Source organism: Saccopteryx bilineata, chromosome 3 (assembly GCF_036850765.1).
Source record: "Saccopteryx bilineata isolate mSacBil1 chromosome 3, mSacBil1_pri_phased_curated, whole genome shotgun sequence".
Classification (NCBI taxonomy): Eukaryota; Metazoa; Chordata; class Mammalia; order Chiroptera; family Emballonuridae; genus Saccopteryx; species Saccopteryx bilineata.
In genome coordinates this window covers 278,225,917-278,247,432 of record NC_089492.1, presented here as the reverse complement: position 1 = coordinate 278,247,432, position 21,516 = coordinate 278,225,917, and the positions used below count along the sequence as shown (strand labels likewise).

The following is a 21,516-nucleotide window of genomic DNA, read 5'->3' as shown; positions in this document are numbered from 1 at the left end:
CCAGGAGCTCAGGGGTTGAACCTTGATTCCTCCTTCTGGCTCATCCAGGGCTCAGCCCTGCCTCCTGCCACCTTCCAGAACTGTCCTCTTCAAATTTTAAGTCTGTTCCACCTGTATTCCCATCCCACCCACTCTACTCCATGCCCCTGTCCTTGATCCTTTGCCTCCCTTGTTCTTCCTGAACTCCATGCCTCTGAATTCCCTGAGCAAAAGAGGCCCCTTGATACTGCTTCCCAACTCCACAGACCCTGGACTGAGACAGGCTTGGGTGTCTGTATCGGTGGCCCCATTTGTAACATGGGGAGAATACCTCTCTGGTGAGACTATTATGAGGAATAAAACTGAACTGAGGCCAGAAACAAAATTTAACAGCCGTGTTCTCCTGCTGAGATTACAGCAGTAAATCGAGCAGACAAAAAGCCCTCTTCCTTTAGTGGACATTTAGACATTTGCATAACAAACCTTTTTGCAGGCTCTGAGGCAGACATTTTAGACTTGGAACCAAGCAATTCACAAGGAAAGGGATTAAATGCAATAATGTGTATAAAATCAATCGGCCAATATCTGGTCCTCACTAATAGATGAGGTAACCTTGCCGTGGGGCCTAACATGAGTTCTGTTCCCTGTCGTGCCTCAGTCTTCTCCTTTAAGGCTGAGGAGATCGATGAACAGTACCTACCAGTGGTGAGGTCTACATTAATGCATACCAAGTGTTTAGCCGGTGCCTGTGATTAAGAAAATATTGGCTATCATCAGCTCTAATTTGGCAGAAAATGCAATGCTGAGACTGGGTTTACTGTTATGTCACTGCTCCTGAGCTCTGAAAACCCATCCTCCACCTTCTTCAAGGCTCTGCCCATTCTTTGGTGGGCTGCAGTGTAGGGTGGCCCGGTGCCCTTCTTGCCCACACTCAGATGCTAAAAACAGCCTTGGCCAGGAGCCTGGAATGGTGCTGGGAACGGGCCTGAGGCTATTATCTCTGCAGGACCTGTGCCCTCTGCCTGTTCTTGTGCCTCGATGTATCCCAGCTCGGAAATGGGGCGAACCCAAACTCCAGTCTTGCCTGTTCTATGGCTTACATATCCAACATTCCCTGCAAGCTAGATGTAGTCCTAACTCTACCACTGAAGAAGCAGGTCTTGGAGAGGAGAAACAACTTGTCCAAGGACACACACTCTGGCTGGGGAGCTGCGGCTGGATGGAGCCCAGGTATCTAGAATTCCAAGCCAGGCGATGTCTGTGTTGTACCCATCTCTGGGGATGAGGCCCTCTTAATCCAGGGGTAGAATCCAGCAGCATAGCCTGGACCTCTCACCTTCAAATAGAAACTGGAATTATTAATGCAAACTCCAGAGCTTGAAAAGAACATTGCGGGGTAAGCATGTTGGGCTGAGAACCAGCGCTCAGAAATCTCCACGTGGCCACAGGAATGCTGACTCAGCTCCCCAGCACTGGCTGCAGGGAGGCTATGCGGAATGTTTGTGTTTTTTTGTTTTTGTTTTTGTTTTGTTTTTTTCCTTCTAGAGATGTCCTCACTTTTAGAGGGCAGCTGGGGGCAGTAGATTGGAGGTTCATTCCCAGCACTGCTGTGTGACTCTGGACAAGTCCCTTTCCTTTTCAGAGCTCTCACATGAGGAAATCACATGGAATGTGGGTTAATAATATATGTACTTTGCAGTGTTGCTATGAGGAGCCAGCTAGATCATAAATGGTTTTTCAGCATTGGGGTGATGATTGTTATTGAGAAGTTAATATTCCTTGTGGGGCAGCACCGGCAACCTTGTCCTTCATCACACAGGTGATCATAAAGGCCAGAGGGAAGGCCCTGTTTAGGTTACAGCAGGGAAAATGCTGGCTTTGGGGTCAACATCTTGGGTTCCAATTCTAGCTGTGTGATCGGAGGCAAGTCACTTTGCCTCTCTGAGTGTTAGGGGCTCTCAACAATTTTTATAGGATGCTCAATGTCCAAAGAACGTTCGGTAATAATCTCCATATTTTTCCACCTCCCCGCAACATTTCATAATTACTCCCAGAAAAACTACATGCTTAAAATTTTCCATGCTGAAATTCTCAACCTCACTGTGGCATGAAATCAATTGTTTGCATTTAATTTGACTTCTCAAATTAAGGGGTAAAATTTGAGATGAGGGTAGGGGGTGGGGGGAGGAGATGAGGAAAACCAAGTTAAACCAGATGTGTTTTTGTTTAACTGTAGGATGGTGGTTAAACTGCCCAAGTATTACCATCGTTCCTTCTGAATTCCAGTAACCAGGAGTCAGATTTCACTAAAAATTGTAGTGTTCCTTCCTGGCTAGTGTGGACTCGCCTTCCCCATTATTATTATTATTACTATTTTATGTTCATCTGAGGCCACAGAGGGCTGGCCAGAAAAGAGACCTCACAAATGCCTAGAATTTTGGAACTGAGAGGCGTTTAGAGGCTGGCTCTGTCAACTGGCTGCTTACCAGACCCGGGAGACGGAGGCCCCCAGAGGGGCAGGGGCTTGCCCAGGTCACCCAGCTGCCTAGGGCAGAGTTGGACTATGAAGGCAGTCTCCCAGCTCTAAGCTCTATGACTTTCCCAGTAGTAACTACGGTACTGAATTGAGTACGTATCCTTTCCATAGTACATTCTTAATATATTTATTTGTATTTTATTTTATTTTTTGAAAAGGAAGAATTGTTCAGAGGAAGATGAGGGGAGTTGGTAGAGAAAGATCTTCAGCTCAGATGAGTAGAATTTAAGTCCTTGATCTGTTGCTACACTACCTGTGTGACCTTGGACAAGTCATTTTCTCTCTCTGAGCCTCAGCATCCTCATTTATAAGCCAGGGAGCCTGAGGAACAGGAGATAGGGGATGAGACTTTCCTAAGACTTAGAATGGGTCTAATTTCATCAGTTGGTCCTCAACTGTTTAAGGCCTAGGTTATGGCAGGTCAGTCACAAAGTGCCCTCTTATGGCCGCAAGGGACATGTGTGGTAGATTGTTGACCAACAGTGGGCCACATCTCTGCTTGGCCACTAATTAGCAACTGTTCTGTCTACTTTCCCACAGTCTGCACCACTCCCTATTCTCTCACATCCAGCCCACTTGCCTCTTGACATTACCTGCCTGCCTTTTGAGTTTGCAATTCCTGGGCTAGGTGCATGAGGCCACGGAAGGGAGGCTGAAACCTCATCTGAATGACTGCAGGAAGATTGGGCACCCTCAGGGGGCTCAGGAATGTGGGATGTATGGACATTAGTCCCTCTTCTGCGGCCTGGCAGTGTCTGAAACATGTTGGCTAGGTGGGTGGAGTTTTACTGCTTTGGGGTCCCCAGCAAGAGTCCACAGGCTCCAGAGGTTTGGTGGTGAGGGGCTCAGAGAGCTGGGCCTGGGGCCTTCCCCCTGGGTGCTTCAGGCTAGAGATTATGCAGCCCCCTCGGGGAGTCCCTTGACACCTGCCGCCTCCCCTAATGCTCCCAAAGCCCTGTTCATTGGTGTTCACTTCTTCACAGATGAGATCCACCACCTTGTTCTGTGAACCCACAGCTCTCCGTTCCACTCCGTTTGCTGAGAGCCAAAGCCTGGTGGTGACAGCAGGTACTATGACCATGACCGTGGCTCAGATCTCCCAATTGCCCTTCCCAAGCCCGAAGGCAGTGTGAGCCCTCCTGGGTAAATATGGGGGCTCTGGAGAAAGCTGCTTAGATGTGAGATTCTAGAAGGGTCCCACAAACTGTTCTGGGGTACAAAATAAGGCAGGGGAGCTCTGATTCCTGATTATAACCACAGATCCCTGGTCCTGGAATGTGCAGAGTTCAGAAATGTGTCTGCTTGTGTGGGAAGTAGCATTTTGTAAGTCCCCCTGGGCACCTGACATCTTTGTGGTTATCTTTCTCACCTGCCTCACTTCCTACTGTTTCACAGCTGAGACTCAGAGGGCAGACACCTTCACCTTGAGTTCAAATCTCTCCCCCAGGTGGCTCTATCACCCTGTCCTGATGCAGGGAAGAGAGGAGACTGGAGGTGAGGCTGGGAGGTCATTTCTGGGAGCAGAGCTCAGTGACGCTGCAGTGAGGCTGTGACCCTGGCTTGTGGCAGAGAGCATCTTCCTCCTCCCAGAACTTGGTTTGTGGTTCCAGTGGGTAAACTTCAACTGGCCAGGTCTTCAAGCTGCTGGACAAAGCCTAGGAAGCCTTATATGCTCTTAATGAAAGTGTTTAGATGATTTTATTTGAAAGACCATGAATCAACCTTTAAAATGCTCTACCATGTGACTTTTGGTTAAGTGAAGCTCTTGCCTTCTCTGATCTACCTTTCCTTTGTGTACAGAAGAGCAGGGTGGGTACCCTCTTAGATCCCAGGTTGAGGTTCTCAGGTTTCTGTCCTGTCATCCCCCAGGCCTTTGTTAGCTGTCACCGGACTGTAGCGGGCTTGGCCTTTCCCCACTTTGACTTACTGGCTTCTTAACATATAGGTCATTAATAATTTAGTCACCTACCACTGTTCTGGGTAAAACGTATCTCAGCTGATTATGAGCCCCCCTCCCCTCCCTATGTACCCTTGGCCTTTCTATAGCTGGTTTCTTCTCTCGGCCCCACCTCCACCCCCACATACACCGCTGCTGCTAACGTTGTCATGTCAGGCGGGGTGTTCAGGATCTCACTCAGACTTGCCTCGCCTTACAGCAGAGCAGCCCTGGGTGGCGAGTTCTGTTATTCCTCATATTACAGACAAGGAAATAGGCACAAAGTCACCTAGCTGGGAAGTGTGAAACATACCCATTTGTCTCCTACCATTGCCAATCCACCCTCTCGAGGCTGCTTCCTTCTCCGTGACATGGATGACACAATCCAACTTTCTAGAAGAATCCAGTTCCTTCTTTATTTTAAAGTCATAAAATGTAGTAACTCATATTTCAGTTAGCTGGCCTATCAAGACATTGTAGATAAACAGAGTTCTTCTTGACAGCTCGTCCAAGCCCTTGCATGAATCACCTGAGTATTTTCTTTCTGTGTAAAAATGCTGTGTTTTAATTTTTCCTTTTGACCTAATCCTTATAATTAACATTTAAGGGCTTACTCTGTGTCAGGAACTGAGCTAATCACTTTGGATGACCTTTCTCATATTTAACTTGTTATCCTCTCCATTTTACAGAAGAGGAAACTGAAGCTCAGAGAAGCTGAGTACCTTTTCCAAAGTCACACAGCTGGAAAGTGGAGATGAAACCCAAATCCGTGCTTTCTTGCTCAATTGGTTTAACATCTGATTCAAATGTTTATGCTTGGACACCAGCCCTCAGGGGCCTCGCTGTTTACATTTGGTTTCAGTAGAACTGGTTGTCTTTGGGGTTTGTAAAATGATGTGGGTAGGATGTCTCGGAGGGAGGGGGACCAGTGGGATCAGCTTGGGCACTTCTGGCAACATCTGTTCTCCTAATGGGCCTCAGCCTCAACATCTCCTCTCATCAAGAAAAAGGAAGTAATAGTCCTAGCAGGAAGCATCCTCAGAAACCCAGAGCGGCCTGGGTTTGAATTCCAGCCCACCATTTCCAGCTGTGTGACTGTGGGCAAGTCTCTTTCCCTCTTTTGGCTCTCAATTACCCTGCCTGACAACCGTATCTTGCATTGAGGCAGGGCCTTAGGACTTTTCTAGTTCATGCATGGCAATTAGCTAGCATGCAGGCTGCCACTTCCCCGTCCTACACTCATGTCAGACATCACCAATCAACCACTGCTTTTTTTTTCCTTCTAAACCTCAAATTCCTTCTAAATGCAGTCCTCCAAGCAGCCATTATCAACTACTTAGAGTTGGCACACAAGATTGAAGGACATCCCAGAACCAAATTAGATTTAATTACTGTGTGGACAGGGGTGGAGAAGGGACGGGCCCAGGGTGGCACCCAGGTCAGTGTTGCTGTTTGGGAAAGCAGGAGAAACCCAGAGCTAGACTGTGCCAGATCTCACCTCTGGTGTGCGGTGACCTTTCATGTGACAGAGCTGTGCTCGTGTTCAGGCCTCAAGGTTTCTGGGGTTGGTCACAACCCAGACTTAAAGTAATAGTGGGAAGGAGGAGGCTGTTTCAGATCGGCCTGTGGAGCTTGGTTCCCCTCCCCCCACCCTCTGCGATAGCATCAATAGTAATAATAACAGTACTGATAAGAGTTATTAACACTTACGGAATATCTTTTAGGCACCAAGCCACTCTGCTAAATGCTTACACGCATTCACACTTTTAATTTCTGTAACAGCCCATTTTCCTTTTTTTCCCTTAAATTCAAGGATTTATGAAGTCATACTGCAAAACATCCTGCTAATTACATTAGCAAAAGATCAATGTGAAAACACTCCACAATTCTGCAACTGTTGATTTTAAAAATGCTGTTCTAGTGCTTGAAAGGTCCAACCTGGCATTCTTGCCAGTGGGTGAATCGTATAGAAACTGTGTTAGCAGGAGCAGGGGGTTTACAGAACCTCACACCCAAGGGAACACCATCAGGCAGAGCAGCAGGGGCCCTGTCCACACAGTGAGGCAGAGGGGGGCCCGCATTGGTCAAGGGGCAGTGCTGGGGTCTGGCAAGGCAGTGATGTTAAGAAGGTGCATTGTTTAAGAATATCTAGGCCCTGGCCGGTTGGCTCAGTGGTAGAGTATCGGCCTGGCGTGCAGAAGTCCCGGGTTCGATTCCCGGCCAGGGCACACAGGAGAAGCGCCCATCTGCTTCTCCACCCCTCCCCCTCTCTGTCTCTCTCTTCCCCTCCTGCAGCCCAGGCTCCATTGGAGCAAAGATGGCCCGGGCGCTGGGGATGGCTCCTTGGCCTCTGCCCCAGGCGCTAGAGTGGCTCTGGTCACAACAGAGTGACCCCCTGGAGGGGCAGAGCATCACCCCCTGGTGGGCAGAGCGTCGCCCCCTGGTGGGCATGCCGGGTGGATCCCGGTCGGGCGCATGTGGGAGTCTGTCTGACTGTCTCTCCCCGTTTCCAGCTTCAGAAAAATACAAAAAAAAAAAAAAAAATCTAAAATCTTTTAAAACTTTAAAGGTGTAACATGAGATTTTTACATCTAGTTACTAGAGAACTAGGGGAAGCACTTACTAGCTTTGAATAAAAGAACGTGACAATAGGAATGCACTTTTACTAATCTACAGAAAAACTTCTAATGCATTATCAAGAAAGGTTTTATAATATAAGGAGGCATATTACTCGTTGAGAAGGGGTTCTGTAAGAGAAGCACTTACTAAGCTAGCAACTATGCAAATGACCAGTTCAAAGATGAATTCATTGCCCAATTTCTGGAGGGATTGCAGGTTTAAGGAAAACCTTAAGAAAACACGTACTGGTTAATACCAATTTTCTTCATCTACTGCATTTGACAGAAATCAACCTTTTAAAAATTTTACTAGTGACACTTTTATTCAGTTTAATTATTAGTGTAATGTTATCCCCACTTCATATTTTGCCAAAATCCTGTCTTCATCCTTTGATCACATCAAGTGTTCCACACACACCCACCCCCGTGTGCCCACTGCTAGAGCAGAATACTTCATTAGAGGCAACACGTGAGGAAGTGTTCTAACATCTCAGTCAAAGCTAATACACTAACCTTTTAAAGATTGATTTGAGAGAGAGAGGAAGGGAGAGAGGGAGAGAGAAACATCAATTTGTTTTTCCACTTATTTATACATTCATTGGTTGATTTCTGGTCTGTACCCTGATGGGGGGGATTGAATCCGCAACCTTGGTGTATGAGGATGATGCTCTAACCAACTGAGCTACCCAGACAGGGCCAATATACTAATTTTTTTTAAAAAAAATTCACTATGAAATAAAAATAATAGATCCAAAGAGTTGAATTGTTACACTCGTTTTGGGTTTTTTTGAAAATGATTCTTTTTTTAAAAAACTTTATTCACTTTTAGAGAGGAGAGAGAGAGACAGAGAGAGAAAGGGGGAGGAGCAGGAAGCATCAACCCCCATATGTGCCTTGACCAGGCAAGCCCAGGGTTTTGAGCCAGCCACCTCAGAACTCCAGGTCAATGTTTTATCCACTGCGCCACCACAGGTCAGACTATAGTTGTTTTGTTATGATATATAGTACAATGTTAGGTAAGGAACTTGGGTTGATAAGTTATCAAGGCATTAAGTGGCAACATTTTATAAAGGAGGCTGTACTGCTTGTATGTGAAACTCCTTAGAAAGTGTCTGCCTTCTTCTTAAAGGCAAAGGTCCTTTTTTTTTTTTTATAGAGCCAGAGAGAGAGTCAGAGAGAGGGATAGATAGGGACAGACAGACAGGAATGGAGAGAGATGAGAAGCATCAATCATCAGTTTTTCATTGCAACACCTTAGTTCATTGATTGCTTTCTCATGTGCCTTGACTGTGGGCCTTCAGCAGGCCAAGTACCTCTTGCTCAAGCCAGCGACCTTGGGTCCAAGCTGGTGAGCTTTGCTCAAACCAGATGAGCCCGCACTCAAGCTGGTGGCCTCAAGGTCTCAAACCTGGGTCCTCCGCATCCCAGTCCCATGCTCTATCCACTGCACCACCGCCTGGTCAGGCTCAAAGGCAAAGGTCTTTAAGCAGTTTTAGTGCTTTAGTGTTCTTAGCCCAACATGGCAATTTAGTTCATGGAGTATTTTGGCAACTCTTTTTTTTTTTTTTTTTTGTATTTTTCTGAAGCTGGAAACGGGGAGACAGTCAGACAGACTCCCGCATGCGCCCGACCGGGATCCACCTGGCATGCCCACCAGCGGGCGATGCTCTGCCCATCCGGGGCGTCGCTCTGTTGTAACCAGAGCCACTCTAGTGCCTGGGGCAGAGGCCAAGGAGCCATCCCCAGCGCCCAGGCCATCTTTTGCTCCAGTGGAGCCTCGGCTGCGGGAGGGGAAGAGAGAGACAGAGAGGAAGGAGACGGGGAGGGGTGGAGAAGCAGATGGGCGCTTCTCCTGTGTGCCTTGGACGGGAATTGAACCCGGGATTCCTGCACGCCAGGCCGACGCTCTACCACTGAGCCAACCTGCCAGGGCTCATACTTTTCAGTTTTTAAAGTCCTTTCTTATTCATGACAACAGCCCAAGTATTATCTTCCTTCTGCGAAAGGGGACACTGAGGCTCAGGTCAAACCAATGGCAAAACCAGCCCTCAAACTCAAGTCAGAATCCCAGGCTAAGATCTATCTTGTGTCCCCGGCCTCTTATATCTTTGCCTTTTTCCTGCTGTCCCCACCCCTGCAGGGCTCTCCCTGCCCACGTTGCCAGTTGGCATCAAAGCTGCTTTTCTAGATATTGCTCAGAATTCTTGAATTCTTTGTAGTCTGATTATCCACGTAATGCCTGGCTCTGAGTAGGAGTTCCTGGAGGGCAGGAAGCCCGTCTGAATCATTCGGACATTCCAGTGTCTAACCAGGTCACAAGTGTTTAATGTCCCAGCGAGAGTGAAAGGCTGCCACCCCTGGCCAGGCTTTCCTCAGCCCAGCAGGGCTTGGTTACCATGGGGAAACCTGTGAGGGCTGTCCTGCTGGCTTTGACACCTGAGCCACCCCAGACTGAACCTGGCTGTCCCGCCCCCAGATCCCCACTGTTGTCTTTATCTCCCTACTGATGACACCAGCTCCTGAATGGTTTGCTAGTGATTGGCAGCAGGACAGCCAGCTTCTCTATTGATGGCTCAGGCCCTTATTCAGGTATGGGTTCCTCCAACGTCATATTTCAGACCAGACTTTTTGTTTTGTTCACAGATGTACCCTCAGTGCCAAACCGTAATCTCTTTAATAACAGTAATAGCAATGGCTGTATGTAGAGTAACAAATCTATATGCACTGTGCTTCTCAGTGCACAGTGTATACTTAATACATATATGGTTACTGAATGACTACTGAGCACACCCTGAGGCTGGGCCCAGATGGAGGTTTCCAGGAAGGGAAACCTGTCTGTCACCTCGCCCATGTCAGGGGCAGCCCTGGTCTGGGTCAGCTCCCTAACTCCCTGGCACTGCCTAGCAACACAGACCGGCAACCCCTTCAGATGGGGAAGAAATATGACAGCTTTGAGGGAGATACTGCTGTGATCTAGAGTACACAGAGGCAGAAATGGCGCTCGGTATGGTTAAGTAACTTGCCCAGGTTTGCAGAGCCGGTGGGTGGTGGAGCTGGGATTTGAACTCAGAGCCTGGAGTTTTCCCCCTCTGCCTCCCGGTCTGCTGAGTAGAATGGTCTCGGCTCTGGTGCAGAGGATGTATCTGTCTTGGGGATGTCTGGTCCAGATATCCAGGCCAGGCTTCAGACAATCTTAATTTGTTCAACAATAGTAACAGTTGTCGTTCACTGAATCACTCCATGTGGCCTGCTAAGCCAGTGTTTTCCATACCCTTTTTTATTTAGTTCTCTTAACTTCCTACAGGGAAGGTATCCCTGTTTTTACAGGTGAATAGAAGCCCAGAAAAGGGGAGGGAATTGCCCAAGGTCGTGTGGGTCATAAGTGATGAAGCCAGAACTTGAACCTGGGCAGCCTGGCTCCAGAGTATGGGCCTGCAATCATTTAATTAGATAAATCTCTGCAAGCCAGATGTGTAAACTCTTCTTGAACCTGATGGTTTTCCGGAACCTGACCCGGGGAGGTGATATGAGGCCGGAATTGCCTACGTGACACTTCCTGGCCCCTGAGCTGAGAAGTGCAGAGTATATCTGTCCCCTGTGCGATTCCTGGGGTAAGGGAGAGATGGAGGCGGGGAGCACAGGGGACAGTCCTGGTGTCTCCAGGACCAGGGTCAGGGGGAGGCCAGTGCAATTAGCCTGAGAAGCAGCTGCTAGCTCAGAAACCTTTGTGGCGGACTCTGGCCTTGGGCCTGACCCTCCTGGGTTTCTATCTCCGGCTTCCAGTGTCTTCCTGGGGTGGGTTGGCTTGTGTGACAACTTGGCTCTGAAATTTCCTCCTTCAACACCCAGATCCCTGCGCTGGCCTGCCTGCCTCACTTCCCCTTTCAGAGGAGCGGAGGAGCAGATCCTTTCCAGTTGGGTAGCTACATGATTTGAATAATCGAGTGTTTCCCGACTGGCCCCTGGCCAGGCAGAGCTCAGCTGCGCGAGGCCGCTAGCTGGGGCTCCGAGGCAGGCCTGCCAACCTCCTCCTTCCGTCAGCGAGGGCGAAATATGGGGGAAACACTTATTGGCTTTGCTGGGCCAGGACCCAGATGATTCCTGTGACAAAAGCAGCGCTGGCCTCGGGCATTGTCCCCTCACTGCCCAGAGTGGCTCCTGGTGGAAGAAGAAAGGGGCTTCCCCTGTTGAAGGAAGTTCCTGCCAGAGTGGCCTTTCTGGTCAGCTCACTTGGTTTCTTGGCACCTGTCAAGGTGAAAAAGGAGAAACCAGTCAGGGAGGGGGAGAGGTAAGTGAGGAGCACTTTCATACATTCATTCGCCAAACATTTCTAGGTGCTGGAATTCACAGGTGAATCTGGCCCAGTTTTGGCGTTCAGAGAGAATCAGTGTGTGGGGAGCCGGTTGTGTCAGCAGACCCGTACAGAGTCCCGGGTGGTGTAGGGCAAGGGAAAATGCAAGAGCTTGGGAGCAGAGGAGGCCCCCGAACCATGCCTTGGACAGAATGACCACAGAGGATTTCTGGAGGAATTGGCATTCAGTCTTGTTTATTCTTTTTTCCCCAACAATTGTTTACTGAGCATGGTCTGTAGCAGGTGTGGTTTCAGGAGCTGGGGATACAGCAGTGGACAGCACAGTCTTTCTTCCGGGAGCTCTATTGTACTCAAAGAGCTCCACTGACTGTCAAGTTACTAAGTAAATTTCAGGCAGTGACGAGCACTGTGGAGAAAATAAACAGGGTTGTGAAATTGTGAGGGACCAGGCTGCAGTGGGAACTTCTTCACCTGGCGCGGGCAGGGAAGGACTCAGAGAACTTGGCCTCTGAACTTGAAAAACGAGAGGGAGGGAGCCAAGCAAGCGTTCCTGACAAGGTAACAGCCAGTGCTGAAATCCCAAGTGTGTGGGGGGGGGCACAGACGGTCTGAGTGGTGAGGGGCGGGGCCAGGAGATGATGTCAGAAAGATGGGCAGAACCCCCAGTTTATAGACATCGATTGGCTCTGAAAGAATGAGGGGGTTGCCTGACCAGGTGGTGGTGCAGTGGATAGAGCTTCAGGCTGGGATGCAGAGGACCCAGGTTCGAGACCCCGAGGTCGCCAGCTTGAGCACGGGCTCATCTGGTTTGAGCAAAAGCTCACCAGCTTGGACCCAAGGTCGCTGGGTCCAACAAGGGGTTACTCGGTCTGCTGAAGGCCCGCGGTCAAGGCACATATGAGAAAGCAATCAATGAACAACTAAGGTGTTGCAACGCGCAATGAAAAACTAATGATTGATGTTTCTCATCTTTCTCCGTTCCTGTTTGTCTGTCCCTGTCTATCCCTCTCTCTGACTCACTCTGTCTCTGTAAAAAACAAACAAATAAAAAAAAAAAAAAAAAAGGAATCAACCAATGATATGCATAAATGGAACAACAAATTGATATTTCTTAAAAAAATAAAAAAGAATGAGGGGGTTGGGGGTGGGGGGAAGCAGCAGGACAAGTAAGGGGTTGGGTGACCTCCGGTTTGTTGGATGGCCCCTTAAAAACGGTTTGGGTCAGAATGGCCTTCAGGGCTTGGCACGCCAGCCCTCTTTAGGTACATACAGACAGGGTGGCTGAGGCCCAGAGAGGAAAAGTAACCTGCCTCTCAAGGTCACAGTAGGAGGCATGAGGATCTAGCCACCAGTCAGTTTCCTAGCCACCAATCAGTTTCTCTCCAATATGCCCTCAAAGTCCCTTTGAATTAAAGCGGACCTTTAATAATCACTTACTGTTTGCAAGAAAGTTACATACCCTGCCTAGTTTGACAGGAGGAAAGTGAGGCTCAGGGACCTGGTTAAGGGTCATTCAGACCTGGGTTCTTTTTTAATTTCACCATTTTATTTATTTTATAGCAAAGGAGAGAGGGTTAGACAGATAGGGACAGACAGGAAGGGAAAGAGATGAGAAGCATCAACTTGTAGTTGCAGCATCTAAGTTGTTCATTGATTGGTTCTTATATGTATGTGCCTTGACCAGGGGACTCAGCCGAGCCAGTGACCTTGGGCTTCAAGCCAGTGACCTTTGGGCTCAAACCAGCAACCATGGGGTTATGTCTATGATCCCGTGCCCAAGCCAGCGACCCCACGCTCAAGCTGGTGAGCCCGCACTCAAGCAGGATGATCCCGTTGCTCAGGCTGGATGAGCCCATGCTCAAGCTGGCAACCTTGGGGTTTTGAACCTGGGTCCTCTGCGTCCCAGGTCCACACTCTATCCACTGCACCACCGCCTGGTCAGGCAGACCTGGGTTCTTCACGATTGACCCTGGCCAAGTGACTGCACACAGTTTACTCTAAGAATGGGGCTGGTACTACAGTGGCCCTTCTTTACCCACAGCGATTACATTCTAAGACCCCCCACCCACCCACCCAGTGCATGCCTGACACTGTGGATAGTGCTAAACATCTATGATAAAGTTTAAATTTTACATCAGGCACAGTAAGAGATGAACAACAATAACTAATAATAAAGTAGAACACTTATAACAGTATACTGTTGTGAAAGTTATGTGGATGTGGTCTTTCTCTCAAAATATCTTATTGTCCTGTGCTCACCTTTTCATCAACGGAAGCACCTTCCGGCTTCTCTTTGGTGTATGTGAGTTGCCGGCATCACTACCACTGTGCTTTGGGGCCGTCAGAAAGTAAAAGAAGGGTTGTTTGAACACAAATGCTGTGACACCGCTATAGGCCATCTGATAACTGAGGTGGCAACAAGGGACACGTGGGTCAGAAAATGGGACAAAGGGATAATTCATGTTCTGGGCAGGATGGGGTGGGATGGCGTGAGATCTCATCACACTCCTCGGAATGGTGCAAAACTTAAAACTTATGAATTATTTAAGACTTTTTTTTTTTTTCTGAAGCTGGAAACGGGGAGAGACAGACAGACTCCGCATGCGCCCTACCAGGATCCACCTGGCACACCCACCAGGGGCGAAGCTCTGCCCACCAGGGGGCGATGCTCTGCCCCTCCGGGGCGTCGCTCTGTTGCGACCAGAGCCACTCTAGTGCCTGGGGCAGAGGCCAAGGAGCCATCCCCAGCGCCCGGGCCATCTTTGCTCCAATGGAGCCTTGGCTGTGGGAGGGGAAGAGAGAGACAGAGAGGAAGGAGAGGGATAGGGGTGGAGAAGCAGATGGGTGCTTCTCCTGTGTGCCCTGGCCAGGAATCAAACCCAGGATTTCTGCACGCCAGGCCGACGCTCTACCACTGAGCCAACCGGCCAGGGCCTATGAATTATTTATTTCTGGAATTTTCCATTTAATATTTTTGAACTGGAGAGGACCCCAGGTAACTAAAATCTTGGGAAACAAAACCACAGGTAAGGGGAGACTGCTGTAATGCTTTCTAGCTTAAAAGACTTGAGGATTCAATGAGATCCATCACGTGTCAACGGCTTTTATATATATATATATTATTTGGTTATGGTCTTATCTTTAGAATTCTGTCAATTTGCATGAATAAAATGTGCCTCTAATCTTCACTTTTTATGTTGTACTTTTCTGCTTTGGAATTGCAATTATAATGGGCTTATAAAATTAGTTGTTAATATTTTCTCTTTTACTGTTCACTAGAAAAATTTGGGTAAACGAGATAATTTGTTAGTCATTTTATTGTCAAGTTAAGAGGTCTTTATTTATTGGATGCACATCTTTTGTCAGCTATGTGTACTATGCATATCCTTTTCTGTTATGTGTCCTGTCTGTTCAGTTTCATAATGGTATCCTTTGATGGGCAGAAATTTCAAATTTTGGCGAAGTCTAGTTTTTCTGTTTATTCTTTTATGAAATTGGGACTCCTTGCCTAACCCAAAGTCATGAAGATATACTCTTATGCTTTCTTCTAGAAGCTTTATGAAGCTGGTTTTATAATTTAGTTTATGGTCCTGGCCGGTTGGCTCAGTGGTAGAACGTCGGCCTGGCGTGCAGAAGTCCCGGGTTCGATTCCCGGCTAGGGCACACAGGAGAAGCGCCCATCTGCTTCTCCACCCCTCCCCCTCTCCTTCCTCTCTGTCTCTCTCTTCCCCTCCCACAGCAAGGCTCCATTGGAGCAAGGATGGCCTGGGCGCTGGGGATAGCTCCTTGGCCTCTGCCCCAGGCACTAGAGTGGCTCTGGTCTCAACAGAGCGACGCCCCGGAGGGGCAGAGCATCGCCCCCTGGTGGGCAGAGCGTCGCCCCCTGGTGGGTGTGCCGGGTGAATCCCGGTCGGGCGCATGTGGGAGTCTGTCTGACTGTCTCTCCCTGTTTCCAGCTTCGGAAAAATACAAAAATATATATATATATATAATTTAATTTATGATCCATTTCAAATAGATGGTTTATGAATCCATTTCAAATTGATGGGGGGGGTTGATGTCTTAACTTTTAACTGATGTTCAACCCTTTCTTTTCATATTATCTGTTTCTTAACCCTTCCTGGCTTCCTCCTGGAAGTGCTCCTCCTCCTGGCGTCCCCATTTCCTGTCTCATCCCTCAGCTGCCATGTCCACTCTGCCGATTGTGTTTGTTACTTCACCTGGTTGCTCATATAGAATGTTTCCGTTTGGGTGCTTTAATACTTTCTCATTCAGTTTCGTATCGCTGATATCTTGCCTCATTTCTTTTGAGTGTTTCTAATAGCGTCTTTAAATTCTCCGTCCATTTGTTGAATATAGCAGAGTCCAGTGGTATCTCTAATCAGTTTATTCCTTTGAAGCCATTGTGCTCCTTGGATTTCCTGTCTTTTTTTTTAACCCAGGAGCTCATTTCTTGGGGAGTCCTCAGCTCTTCTCTCTGGTGCTGGTAAGAAGCTAAGCCTGCCCCCAGTCTCCATCAGCACTGAGCCCAAGGAGATGACAGGCCCAGAGTGGAGACCCCTCTGGGCACCAGAAACACACAGTTCCTCACTGGGTTAGGCATCACCACTCATCCCCACCCCCGGAAAAGCCTCCAAGGAACTAACTCCACAGAATTGCGCCTCCTGGTCAGCACCCCAGGAAGAAGCCGCCAGGGGAGGGGGTTGTCAGCCCAGGTCAGAAGCTGCCAAACTGGAGGCTGGGAAGGGGTGGGTGGCAGGGTGACTGTGGAGGCCTGAAGTCATGATTCCTGCCACTCCACGCTGCCTGCTGCACTGCCCTGAAGCTACTCCAGCAGACACTTGTGCCATCTGCCTGGGCAGCTGATTGCAAGTGAGAGCACTGGCTCAGGGCAGCGGGTGTGTGGGGTTCCGGGAGGCGGTGGTTACTGGAAGGCTTGGTGCAGAGGCAAGAGCAGAAACCCACCCGTGTATTCTTCCCTGCCATACTCTCCACCACCCTGGAGACTATGCCCTGCCCCCTCTCCTGGCAGCAGCGCTCCTCCCATCCCATACCACCAGTATAAAAACCCCTTCCGTCTCCCAGGAGATTCTGTTCTCTCCATAATCTCCTAGGTTTCGTGACATTTTGCTCTATTATTACTCTGGGATTGATTTGGGGAAGAAGGCCCAGGAGCCATATTTCTTCATCTTCCCTTCCTGTTAGTTTTAGGGCAGAGTGTGTGCGGCGCCCATGTGCACCGCATTGTCGCCAGAGCACAGGGATTTCAAAAGAAAACCAGCAAACTGATTAAAGATAGCACTGGAGTTGGCGACATTAGAACCCGTGGACCGGCCCTGGCCGGTTGGCTCATTGGTAGAGCGTCGGCCTGGCGTGCTGGGGACCCGGGGTCAATTCCCGGCCAGGGGACACAGGAGAAGCGCCCATTTGCTTCTCCATGCCCCCCTCCTTCCTCTCTGTCTCTCTCTTCCCCTCCCGCAGCCGAGGCTCCATTGGAGCAAAGATGGCCCGGGTGCTGGGGATGGCTCCTTGGCCTCTGCCCCAGGCGCTAGAGTGGCTCTGGTCGCGGCAGAGCGACCGCCCCCCCAGCGGCAGAGCATCGCCCCCTGGTGGGCAGAGCGTCGCCCCCTGGTGGGCGTGCCGGGTGGATCCCCGTCGGGCGCATGCGGGAGTCTGACTGTCTCTCCCCGTTTCCAGCTTCAGAAAAATACAAAAAAATAAATAAATAAAAAATAGAACCCATGGACCAAGACTTTTCAATAAGCTTTAGAAGGAAGGAAAGATATTAGCAACATAAAACAAGTGTTAAAGAAATCGGGTGGAAATAATTCAATATGAAAAAAGCAGCCTCATCCTCTGTTTGCCTTGCCCCAACATTTGCACACACCTTACAGCTCAATAGTCTCAAAATCGAGACCTTCAGGGCCCCTAGATGTTTGTGTGGGCTGTTCTCTCTGCTTAGACGGCCTTTCCTCTACTTCTGGGAAAATTCTTGTGTAACCTCAAGACTCTTTTCCTGATGGCCCTTTGTGGTCAGTGTGATACTCAGCAATGGCATGGGGTTCTGGAATTAGGAAACCAGGGTGCTTGCTCTGATTCTTCAACTAACTGGTTCTGTGACTTTGGGTGGTTCACACTACCTCTCTGGACCTCAGGCTCCTGCTGGGGTGGGGGGTAAAAAGAGAGTGTTGAGTAGGGCTAGATCATTCCTATAGTCCCTATTAGCTCTGACAAGCTGGTGGGTGGTTAAGAACAAAGGTTCTGGTGTGGGACTGGCCATGATCTGCTCCTGGGTCAGCACTTAACCACTATTTCAATGAGCAGTTGTTTCAACTTGCGAAGCCTCAGCTTACTAGCCTAGCATGATGGTTAAGAGCTTATTATACTTTGGAGTTGGACAATTTGGGTTGGTAATCCCTGCCACTTGCCTGCTATGTGACTGTAGGCAAGTGACTTAACCTCCCTGTGTCTTTTCCTCCTCTGTAAAATTGGGTGGATACTAACAGTGCCTACCTCGGATTGTAGCATCGCAGTGAATGCAGCTATTGTCCTGCTGCTGGTGGCTGTGCACCATTATACAGACTTCTCCATTCAGTTCAACAAACTCTTGATGTTTGGCTGCCTGGCTCTGCTAAGTGTTTTCCCAATACACTGTCTATTAAATTTTATCTCTTGACAGATACTCTCGATTGCCTTTTATCTTTTTAACAACCTTGCAAGATAGGGATGACTAGTAGTGTTCTTACAAATAAAGAACCTGCAGCTCCAGGTGTAAGGTTACATTCAAAGCTGCATGGCCAGGACTTAACCCATGATCACCTTCTTCATGGCCAAGGTCTTTCTACTACGCCACAGTGTTCAGAACGATTAGGTTGGGGTTTGGGGAATTTGTAACAAATTCAGACGGGAAAGCTCAGTGAGAAGGTACCTACCCCCTTGTACGTGCACTCCAGCTGCCTGCCCACCCTGGGCCATACACAAGAGGTCTGTTGCAGGTTGCATACACATGCAGGTTTAGTGATGAGCCAGCAGTTTACTAAAGAGGCAGGACAAGGGTCGATTGGACAATCAGGGGCTCATACGACCTGGGATAGAGAGCCAAAGGGGCTCTGGGAGAGGGAGGAGGACTCTTGGAGGACATGGAATCAGCAAAGAGGGGGATCGAGTTTCAACAAGCCCAGAGTCAGAGCTGGAGAGGGAGGCTTGCAAAGCAGATGTGGGTGTTGCCAAGAGGCAGTTCCAGAGTGCAGCACTGGGGCTGCACCCCAGCCCTGCCGTGTCCCCCCTGTGGGCCTGAGCACATGGCTTCACCGCTCAGAGTTTCCTTATCTGCAAGAGGGCTCCTACTACCATTGGTACAGTCAGGGGAGAGGGCACACGGGAAATGGGCCGCCCTGAGCCATAATCTCAGTTCCATAGCTGGTTAGATGGGCATGCATGGGCTTGAGATTTAATCCTGAAACTTGATTGTTATTATTATTTTAAAACTTTACCATTGATTTGAGAAAGAGAGAGAAAGAGAAGAAGGGGAGAGGAAGAAGAGGGAGAGAGAGAGAAGCCATCAACTCGTTCTACTTAGTTGCTCAATCTAGTTGTGCACTCATTGGCTGCTTCTCATATGTGCCCTGACCAGGGATCGAACCTATGACCTTGGCGTTCCAGGATAGTGCTTTGTTCATTGAGCCACCCAGCCAGGGCCAATCTTGAAACTTTAGTTTCCTTATCTGCCATTTGGAAATCACATTCTTAGCTGCCTGGGATTCCTGCAAGGCTACAGCAGGATGAGTTTGGTGAGACCTTCTCTGACCTGTCTATTTGAAACTGTAAACACCACTTCTCCTCCCTGTTTTCCTCCTTGCCTTTTTTTTTTTCTCCATTAAACTTACCACTGCCTGGCATTCCATTGATTTTCCTTTTTGTTGTCTGCGGTCCCCACCAGCAGGAATCGGCCTGTTTTGTTCAGCATCTAGAACAGCCTGGCAGATAGTAGGTGTTCAGATAACAGTGGTCAAACAAATAGTTGTTGAATAACATATAGGGAAGGTCCAAGTGCATAGGGGATGTTGAGTCAGTGTCAGCTGGATCTTCAAGATGGAGGGCAGCAGCACGAGAGAGTCCAGGACAGGCCGTTTGGGGTGCCAAGAGCTGCCCATGAAAGCATTCGGCGCCTGGATTTCAGGACTGTGCCCGGTCCCTCTCTGGCCACAGTCGGCAGGAGGTGAGCCCTGTAAGGTACTAGGTTTGGACCCAGGTAGAACGAGGGGCACGACCTGACCCTGGCCCTCTTTAGCAGAGGGACCTTGGGAAAGTCACTTTGCCTCTCTGAGCTCTGTTTCCTTCTTTGTGAAATTGCTGCAGAAGACTATTCCCCAGCAGACTAACTTCCTAGGGCTTTTGTGCAAAACCCAGTAAAAATGCGTAAGATGACTCATCGTCACTAGACTGAACTGCCTGGAAGGCAGAGCTCGCACCTGCGGTCCCTAGCACAGGGCCAGGCACGCAGTTGGCACTTGGAACCTACTGATCAGAGTTGTTAAACTCAACTGACAGCAATCTGTTGGGAGGAGAGGGTCTGAGTCCCACACAGAGTAGGGACGTTAAGCAAATCCCACCCAAGGACTTCCTGTATTTCTACAAGTTTATAGATTGCGAGAAGAAAACCTAATTTGTATTCTGTGGGACTCTTATTTTACCATGCACTTGAAACTTATTGGCCCATCCTGAGCTTGTTTGCAAGATTTGTTCTTGGGTAGGAACAACTGGCTGAATATGACGTGGTGTGCTTACTTATGATGGCTGGGAAAAACTGAATAGGAGTCCTGAGGTCAGACTCCATGTTTCAAGTAACCGAAAGTCCAGCTGAAAAGCAAACAATAAGGGGAATTAAGGAACTTGTGTAATTGATGCTTACAGGTAGGCTTCCGGTGTGGTTGCACCAAGGGGCTCAAACAATGTCACCAAAGACTCAGATTCTCTATTTAGCGTCTCTCTATTCAGTCTTTACACGCCCTCACGGCACACCATGCAGGTGGAGCAAGTCTTCCAGCTCAAGGCAGTCAGGACTCATGTGGAGCTGCGGGGCTGGGATCTGTCCTACCCGCCCCACTAGCTGGAAGAGGAGGAGAGCCGCTTTCCAAAGGAAACTGTCACGGTCTTAGGAAGGAGGAAGGATTCTGAGTGGCCAAAAATGACAGCATATCACTGCAGTCACCAGAGGGGGAGCCGTGGAAAGCCACAGAAACATCTGCCTAGCACATTAGTGTGCAAAGTTCCTCCCCACCCTCCTCCCCCTGAAAAACCGATATTGGAGGCAGAATGGCGGTAATTATCCGTAATTTACAAATGAGGCCACAGCCCTTTGAGTATTCAGCCTGTCCGCACTGCTGAATTAGAAGCCCAGAGGGTCTGACCCAGGAGGTTGGGGACCAATGTGACTGAAGTCCTCCCTTTACGGAAGGAGTACTTTGTCCAGATATGTCAAGTCCTAAGGAGGCTGCTGTCACGTGATAGCCCAGGAAGAGCTGGCCCCCGGACGGAGGGAGCAGCTGGACATGAGGACCAGTCATGAGGCAGTGCCGGGCGCTGGCACAGACCCCCTGATTCTGGGGTGGCTGAGACTTTGGGTCTTCCATCTGTGACAGAAGTCAGCGTATGACTGTGCTGGGGTAGCTAGCATGCTGGATAGGAAGCCAGGCAGCCCTGGCCTGCTTCCCAGCTCTCCCACGCAATGGCTGGGACCCTGCACCACCCTTCTCCTTTCTGAGCTTCAGGTTTCTCTTCTGACCCTGAGCTGATAATTCCCATCTCACTGAGTTCTTAGAAAGCTGAACAAAAGCTCCCAGCATATAGTAGGTGCTCCATTAAGAGTTTCTCCTCTTCCCTCTTCATAGTGTCCTGTTAATAGCTGTGTGTGTTACTTAACTTCTTGGTACAGTGGGAGCCATGATAGCACCTACCACATAGTGTTGTTGTAAGAATTAGACTAATTAATGCATGTGAAGCATCTAGAACAGTGCCTAGCATACTCGTGATCACTATTACTACTAGATAACACTTACTGAGTGTTTAATACATGCCAGACCCTGGGCCTTTATCTCATTGTTTACTGTTGAATTCTCATTCTTACAATAACACA

At 48.9% G+C, this 21,516-nt stretch overlaps 1 protein-coding gene across 4 annotated transcripts in view; it reads left to right on the top strand.

Moving 5' to 3' along the window:
* ALPL (alkaline phosphatase, biomineralization associated) overlaps positions 1-21,516 on the top strand; it is a 55,685-nt gene that overhangs the window by 1,345 nt on the left and 32,824 nt on the right. The window contains exon 2 of one of the 4 annotated variants that reach the window (XM_066270190.1): positions 3,499-3,583. The exons of 1 other annotated variant lie outside the window; for it this stretch is intronic. The gene's annotated coding sequence lies outside the window, so the exon portion shown is untranslated. Of the gene's footprint in view, positions 1-3,498; positions 3,584-11,339; positions 11,358-11,919; positions 11,940-21,516 lie in introns of those variants that run through there. 2 more of the 4 variants (XM_066270194.1, XM_066270192.1) reach the window with 2 other exon arrangements.